Source organism: Suricata suricatta, chromosome 13 (genome assembly GCF_006229205.1).
Source record: "Suricata suricatta isolate VVHF042 chromosome 13, meerkat_22Aug2017_6uvM2_HiC, whole genome shotgun sequence".
NCBI lineage: Eukaryota > Metazoa > Chordata > Mammalia > Carnivora > Herpestidae > Suricata > Suricata suricatta.
The window spans coordinates 67,430,227-67,438,638 of NC_043712.1; the positions used below are offsets into that span (position 1 = coordinate 67,430,227).

An 8,412-nucleotide genomic window follows, 5' to 3' on the forward strand; every position below is an offset into this window, starting at 1 on the left:
CCCCTTCCTCTCCCCATGGTCCCCTGCCAGGTCTCTCCTGTTAGACCTATGAATGCAAACATATGGTATCTATCCTTCTCTTGCCTGACTTATTTCGCTTAGCATGACACCCTCGAGGTCCATCCACTTTGCTACAAATGGCCATATTTCATTCTTCCTCATTACCATATAGTACTCCATTGTATATATAAACCACATCTTCATGATCCATTCATCAGTTGATGGACATTTAGGCTCTTTCCATGATTTGGCATTTGTTGACAGTGCTTCTATGAACATTGGGGTACACGTACTCCTATGCATCAACACTTCTGTATCCCCTGGGTACTTATCAATTTTATCAGAATGTTTCTTGGGCAAGCATGACCAAAGAGGACAGTGATATGCTTTGGGCCATTGCACAGTGTCCTTCAAAACCACATTACCTCTGTAGTTCCAAGTGCACATGAGAGTTCAAGCCCCCCTTCTGCCTTGGCCTTCCTGGTTTCTCCTTTTTTCCTGGAGAAGAAAGATAATTTCTTCTGAAAATAGGCTACTAACCTACATCTTACAAAGAAGAGGTGGGAAGTAGGAGATAAAGGATAGTCTCGTGGCTTTGGCATTGGGGAATGACTTTTGGGGTAAGAGTTTTCACAGCAACTAGAAGGTACAAGAAAATTTGGGGAGGCTAAATGTTGTGTTTTCAACCTTGGGTGCTCTGAAATTTTCCTCAAAAATGAATAATGAAGACTTGAAATGCTTATAACTACTTTTGCTATTGACTTGCTCCTCTTTGAATGTGACCGAGCTGTGCAGACTGAGGCATGTGCACTCCCTTACATATATTGGGGCAATGTGTGTGTAATCTTTTCGTAAATTCATCTCCTGCCCTGGTTTAGTTTTCTTTTCTTGTTGGACTAGGTTGAAAAGATCCTTTCCCCCATCTGAACAAGCTTAGCTAACTGCATAAGTGGTTTTGAATTTCTCCACAACCATTTAATATTTGGCTGCTTTGCCTCACCATCTTCGGTGGGCCAGGAGCTTCTCAGATTATTCTCAGAAACCAGGGGATCCTTCTTCCCAAGGCTGTTGACAGATAGGACTACGAAGGAGTTCTATGCTTATTTGGACCCCAGGTTTTTTGTTTGTTTTAAAACTGTCGAGTTCAGTGTCTACATCTGTATGCAATTTCAGGAGAAAGTCTCTCTTATTAAGTTCTTGGATGCATTAAGAATTTCATAAATAAAAATCTTTGTTCTCCCTGTGTATGAATGGAAGCTCCTAATGTCTATTTCCATTTTTCTGGAGCTCTGTATTCTCAATTTTTAAAAATAATATGATCAGCAAGTGATTCCACTTAGATCATGGACTCCAAACTGAATGGTTGTAATAGAGATGCCCAAGAAGATTATAAAATGGGTGGCACTGGTATTGTTTTAGGTGAGTATTTAAAAAATACTCTGGAGAGGGGAGCAAATCTGGCATATTATGCTAATTAAGCCACGTGTTGGACCAGCCCTAGTATGATCGGTATAGGAATCTTCACAAACGTTCTTTTTCTCATCCTTATGGGCACATGGTGGAATTTCATTTCCTTATCGTCTTTAAAGTCAGGAAAGATTTTTAACTTGGCTTTGGCTAATGAGCTGAAGTGACATATGTTTAAAAGCCAGTGTGGGATTTGCCACCTTCCCTTCTCGCTATGGTGGTGTTGGTTTGAAGCTGCTGTCAAGAGGAAGCCTGTTTCATTCTGAATCCCTAAGCTATGATGAGGAAAGCTCTCCCCTGCCAGTCAGCTTGGGCTGTGTATTATAGGTGGGAAATAAACCTATGTGCTGTTAATCCACAGACAAGTTGGAATTCTTTGTTACTGCAGCTTAACCTAACCTGTCCTAACTGATACATCTTGACTCCAACTCTTGATTTTAAACTTCAGTTTCAGCACTGATTTGTGGATTTGGGTTGGTTAAAATTCCTGCTACATTTTTTACTTCTCTGGGCTTCAGGTTTCCCATTTCTGAAATGAGGGGTTTGAATCAGATTCTTTCCACAGTGTCTTCTAACTCTTAACATTTTGTGATTCTGAAAAAGTTAGTGCTGTTTCCTAATTGTTTATAATTCTAGTCCTCTGTCTCTCTCTGGACTCTGAGAAGCTGAAGTTCAAACTTGAAGCAAGCCATTTTCTTGCTGTGTGACTCTGGGCAAGTTGCTCAACCATTCTAAGCTTTATATTTCTATCCTAGAAAATGGAAAAGCAACTAGCTCCTGGTGCTCATGTGGATTAAATCAGATGAATAGTTCAAGTAATTTAAAAAAGAACATAGCTCACAGTGCCAGGAGCTAAGGAAGGTTTAAGCAGATGCCTGCCAATTCTAATCTGAGAAAAGGAGGTGACGTGATGTTAGCATCTCCTATCTCCTGATGTAGCTCAGGGAGATGACAGGGCCCAGAGGGCTTTGGCTGTCTGTCTTACAGTGCTTGTTAGAGACATGAATGCTGCAGATCACAGGATAAAATAAGGGGAAAAGGCAGATATTAAATTAAGATGTATTTAAATCTTGGAAGTATTGATTAATGTAGACAGTTTGCTTATGAAAGTACTGTGCTTAGACTCTTATCTCCACTACTGGAGTGAGGAATCCCTTAAATGTATTTTTTTCCCTTTTGGAGCATTAAATAATGAAAAAAATTTTTATGTCTGTTTTCATTTTGAATAATTACAACATTATTTTCTTGAACTTGTTTTCTTGGTCCATCTCCTGAGTTGCAGTTCTTCTGTTCATATCCTTTGACTGTCTCCATATTGTTCTTCCTTACTTTTAAATTAATGTGTTTGAATATCTCAGGTTTACAGAAAAACTGAGCACGGAGTATGGAGTTCCCATCTACTCCCTTTCTGCCATCCCCCCCACTCTCCCTTACTATGTACATCTTGCATTAGTGTGAGTCCATTTGTTACAATTGATGAACCAATATTGACACACTATTATTTTTAACTGAAGTTCATAGTTTTGACAGGTGTATCACATATTTACCATTAAAGAATCACACAGAATAATTTCACTGCCTTAAAAAAACCTTTGTGTTTTATCTAGTCTTTCCCCTCCCCCATAACCTCAACAACTACTGATTTTTTTTTTAACTATCTCTGTAGTATTGCCTTTTCTAGAATGCCATATGAATGTAGACAGTATGTAGACTTTTCATACTAGCTTCTTTCACTTAGCAATATGCATTTAAATAATCTTTACTTCCTTTCATAGCTTGATAGGTAATTCCTTTTTACCTCTGAAGAATATCCCATGTAAGGATGTACCACTTTATCCATTCACCTGTTGAAGGGCAGCTTGGTTACAACTTTGGCAATTATGAATAAAACTGCTATGAACATTTGTGTGCAGGTGTCTGTGTGGGCATACAGTTTTGACTCATTTAGGTAAATACCTAGGGGAACAGTCACTGGACTGAGCCTGGGTTTAGTTTTGCAAGACACTATCAAACTCTCTTCAAAGTGGCTGTACCAGCAGTGAATCAGAGGTCCTGTTTCTTCTCATGCTTGTCAGCATTTGGTGCTGTCAGGGTTTTGGACTTTAGCCATCTCATAGGTATGTGGAGGTATCTCATTGTTTTAACTCGGAATTCCCTAATGACTTAGGATATGGAGCATCTTTTCATAGGACTACTTGCTATCTATGTATCTCTGGTCTGTTAAAATTGTCCACTTTAAATTAGATGGTGTCTTCTTGTCAAGTCTTAGGAGTTCTTTGTATGTTTTGGATACAAGCCTTTTGTTAAATGTGTATTTTGCGAATACTTTCTCCAAATCTAGGGCTTGTCTTTTCATTCTCTTAACAGTTTCTTTTGCAGAGCAGAGATTTTAAATTTTAATGAAATCCAACTTACCATTTTTTTTCCCTCTCCTCATGGTTTGGGATTGTATCCAAAAAGTCCTCACCAAATCTAGGTCGTGTAGGTTTTCTCCTATGATATCTTCAAGTATAGTTTTGTGGTTTACATTTAGGTCTCTGACCCAGTTTGAGTTAATTTTTGTAAAGGGTGTAATGTCTGTGTCTATTGTTTTTCTTTCTTTTTTTTTCTTTTGGCCTGTGGATATCTAGTTGTTGGTCTTTTCAACAAATGGTGCACCATCTTTTTCCCATTGCAATGTCTTTGCTTTTTTGTCAGAGGTCTATTGACTGTACTGGTGTAGGTCTATTTTGAGGAACTTTATTCTGTTCTGTTGCTCTGTTTGTATATTCTTTGGCTGGTACCACACTGTCTTAATTACTGTAACTTTATAGTAAGTCTTAATTGGGTTGTCAGTCTTCTGACCTTGTTCTTTATCAACATTGTGTTGGCTATTCTGAATTTTTCCTTTATATAAACATTATATAAACATTAGAATAAGATTATTTATATAAATTGCTGAGATTTTGATTGGGCTTATACTGAAACTGTATATAAAGTTGGGAAAAGCTGTCATCTTAACAACTTTTGAGTCTTTCTATCCATGAACATGGGGTATCTCTCTATGTAGTCTTTTTCATTCATCAGAATTCTATGGTTTTTCTCACCTTGGTTTTGTACATACTTGCTATTTGTACCTAAGCATTTCATTTTTAGTGCTAATGTAAATAGTATTATGTTTATTAATTTCAACTCCTAATTGTACCTTGCTGATATATGGGACAAGTATTCACTTTTGTATATTAGCTTTGTATCCTGCAGCCTTGCTATAATCACTTACTAGTTCCAAGAAATTTGTTGATTCTTTTAGGTTTTCTCCATTCACAATCATGTAATCTTCAAGTAAAGAAAATTTTATTTCTTCTCTCCCAATCTGTATGCCTTTTGTTTCCTGTTATTAATGCATTAGCTGGAACTTCCAGTATGATATTGAATAGAAATAGTGAGAGGCAGCATCCTTGCCTTGTTTTGTTTTTTTTTTTTAACAGTATATTGCTTTATTGGGGGGGGGTCAGGAGGCAAGACACCATGGCAAGGAATGAAATCAATTAAAGGAAGTACAGGTATAGGAAGCAACGTTAAAAATTAATACACAAAATGGATAACTGCAATCATTTTCTTAAGAGGACTTAACTCATGGAAGATAAACTTTAATCGCTGTTGCAAAAAACATCTGTATGAAGTAGAAACTGGTTTCAGTAATATTAGTAGAGAATATTTTCTAGAAAGTGGAGGTAACTGGATGTAAAATTCTGGAAGCAATTTAATAGAACAGTCCCAGATGATTAGGCTGAGGCCAACACCTAATGAGGACGAAAGCCTTGTCTGTGGGGAATTTTGGATGATACCTGGAGAAATACTACATTGTGTGTAAACCAAATTGAATTGTTTTTACAAGTGTTGTAAAGTTTCATATAGTAAAAGGTTTTTTCTACATGCACTTCAATTTCACAGCAAGAGTGGCATAGGAGACCTAAACACAGAAGAGAGCATTCATGCAAGATATCTAACTCCTTGATATAATAATGCATACAATTCAAAGTGATTACACTATCATTACATCTAGGGCTTTCTGCAGCTACAAGGTGGTGGTTATGGAAAGCATGGCCCCTGGTATCAATATCTAAAAAGCAGCCACCACCTCCTTCTATGTGTGGTCTCTTTTTGCTGTTTTTCTTCATTTTTATTAATCAACTTTGCTGTTGCTGCTTCTTAGCAAAACTGGTAAAAACAAAATTTTAATCATTGAACATAGCACTCTGGCAATCAAGACATTTAAAACCTTCACTCTTCTGAAGCAAAGAAAGCACTGTGAGACATTTAGAACTCTGATTTACGAACAGGGTGGTCACAAATTTTCCTGGCTTGAAGACTTCCACGACTTTCCTGATCAGGTCATCATAGGAAATCTGACTTAAGTTTGTTTCAAAGCTAACATAAGAAAATTCTGGTTCTGGAGTGATGTGAGTAGTCCAATACCATCCGATTTCATTCCATTCATTGAATACCCACAAGGATTGAACAGTGTGGCATCAATGACAGAACCTGGTATCAGGTCACGAATTCCACTCTCACGAGTGACATCCTTTGCAGTAACACCATCTTTCATGTAGAACTGGTCTATAACTGCTGGGTCAAGCTCGCTCATCAGAATTTCCAGGGTTTGATCTGGCTGACTGATTACCCGAGTCTCTGGGAAATCCAAAGTATATAAGTACCAACAGTCAGAATTCATACGTCTCCTACAATATGCTGCTCCATTTGGGAAAATTGCATTAAGAAACTATTTCTTCCTGGAAATTCCGGTGTGGGTACCCTTAGTGAGAAGGCTTCATGAAATTCTTATGAGAATAAAAGAAGCTTTGAATTGAGTCAAACCCACTGTCATCCCTAGCAAGTTTCAACAGGGGAAGCAGTGCTTTCAGCAAGTGGGTGGTACCATGTGTCTTCAAAATGAAACGTCTCTTGGAGACAAACATGCTACTCTCACTGAGTACATAAGCTTCCTGCTTGTCAGTTTTTGTCACACTTATGATTGAACATTGCACATCCTTCAAAAGTATGTCCCACTCGGATCTTGGGGTGGTGCGAAGATCCCCAGATCCTTGGTTTGCCTCGGGTTGCTGCCTAGAGAACCAAACCTCCAGCAGCTTCTCGGTCCCTTCGAAAAAATGTGCAGCTTCCATCCCTGTGAGACTAGCGAACAACCAACAAACACAGAAAATCAACTAAATTAAATCTCTTCTCCCGCCGCTGCCCCCGCCGCTGCCCCCGCCGCTGCCGTGGATTGCTCCAGCTGTCTTACCAAAGTTCAGGTTCCTCTTTTTTTTTTTTGGCTATAATTTTATATTAACTTTTTTTTAAAAAAAGGATTAATAAAATTTTCCTGGCTTTTTTTTTTTGGTGTGTGTGTGTGTGTGTGTGTGTGTGTGTGTGTGTGTGAGGGAAAGTTGAACGTGAGTCTTTTGGAAATAGAGGCAGATACAGTTAAGTCTCTTGCAGTCTGCTGTTTCCCCGTTAGAGAGTAGAGTGAGCGCTAGCTAATGTGGCCGGCCATACTGTGGAAGCCCTTGCCTTGTTTTTGATCTTAGGAGGAAAGCATCTAGTTTCTATCCATTAAGTATGGTGTTAACTGTAAGGTCTTATAGATGTTATTCATCAAGTTGAGAAAGTTGTTTCTTAACTATTTGAAAATTTGGGTATAATAACCGAATTAAGCAGACCTGGACTTAAATATTGACTATTCTACTTTCTTGCTGTGTTGACCTTGGGTAAGTTAATTAGGCTATCTGAGCCTTGGTTTCTACACCATGAGGGAAAAAAAGACACTATGTTGAAATTACAGAAAGGATTGGAGTTGGAAAACTTTAAAATTATTTTGAAGTTAGTGCCTTCAGAAATTGGGTCTGTCAATGGCACTAAGCCCCAAAATTGGAAGGAAAAAAGGTGGGGAAGGAAAAAATCTTCTGAGCACTGAGAAGTGGCAGAAATTTCTAAGAGCTGAAACATCAGATATGATTCCTCAGGCATTAGGATGGGATTATCTGTGTGTCAGTCAGAAGAGAAAGGACCCTATCTGTGAGTGCAGACACACAGCCCTTCCTTTAGAATGAAAGCTGTGGAACATAAGGGAGGTAACAGTGGCAAAAAGAACCCGGAAGAAGACCCTACCAAGTCCAAGGCACCCTGCCTGCTTAGATTTCTATGACGCTTCTTCTGAAGACAGCATTCTGGACCCAGACAATAAAGTGGCCAACCTTCCTGGCTGCTGCTGCTTTTCATGGATTCATTATTTCTCTGTCTTTCTAACTTAGGGCTTTAAAAATTTCCCCAGCCTTTATACTACTAAGCCTCTCGCTGTGAGGATGGCTACATGTAGATGGTCCCTGGTACAGTCCCAACTATGCCTTCGCATCCCCCAAATAATTATTGTGCACAGAAATCCCCTTAATCTAGCCTGTATGTTCAACTATCTTAGCCATAATCTATTATTAATATATAGCAGATGTATAGAATTAGGTACTTCTGCTTCCTGAAACCTTGGTTTTACCTTTTAAACATCTGAAAATATTTGAATAAAATAACACCAATCAAAACAACTTTTTAAGTGAAGTATAGTTGACATGCAATATTGCATTCATTTCAAGTATGCACTATAGTGATTTGACAAATTTATACACTACACCACACAAGTGTAGCTGCCATCTGTCGTCTACAACACTGTTAAAATCCCACTGGCTGTATTCCCTATGCTGTACCTTTTATTACAGTGACTTCCTCATTTCATAGCTGGAAGCCTGTATCTTCCACTCCCCTTGAGCCATTTTGCCCATTCTTCTGCTCTTTCCTCTGGGAACCATCAGTTTCTCTGTATTGACGACTTTTGGGTTTGTTTCTACTTTTTGTTTTACTTTTTAGAGTCCACGTATACGTGAAGTGATATATTTCTGACTTTTTTTTTTTTTT

General features: G+C 38.4%; 1 protein-coding gene and 1 pseudogene across 2 annotated transcripts in view; one reads left to right on the top strand and one right to left on the bottom strand.

Annotated features, from left to right (window-relative positions):
- FRMD3 (FERM domain containing 3) overlaps positions 1–8,412 on the top strand; it is a 285,438-nt gene that overhangs the window by 137,927 nt on the left and 139,099 nt on the right. The window lies entirely within an intron of this gene.
- On the bottom strand, positions 5,637–6,632 carry LOC115276859 (annotated as a pseudogene).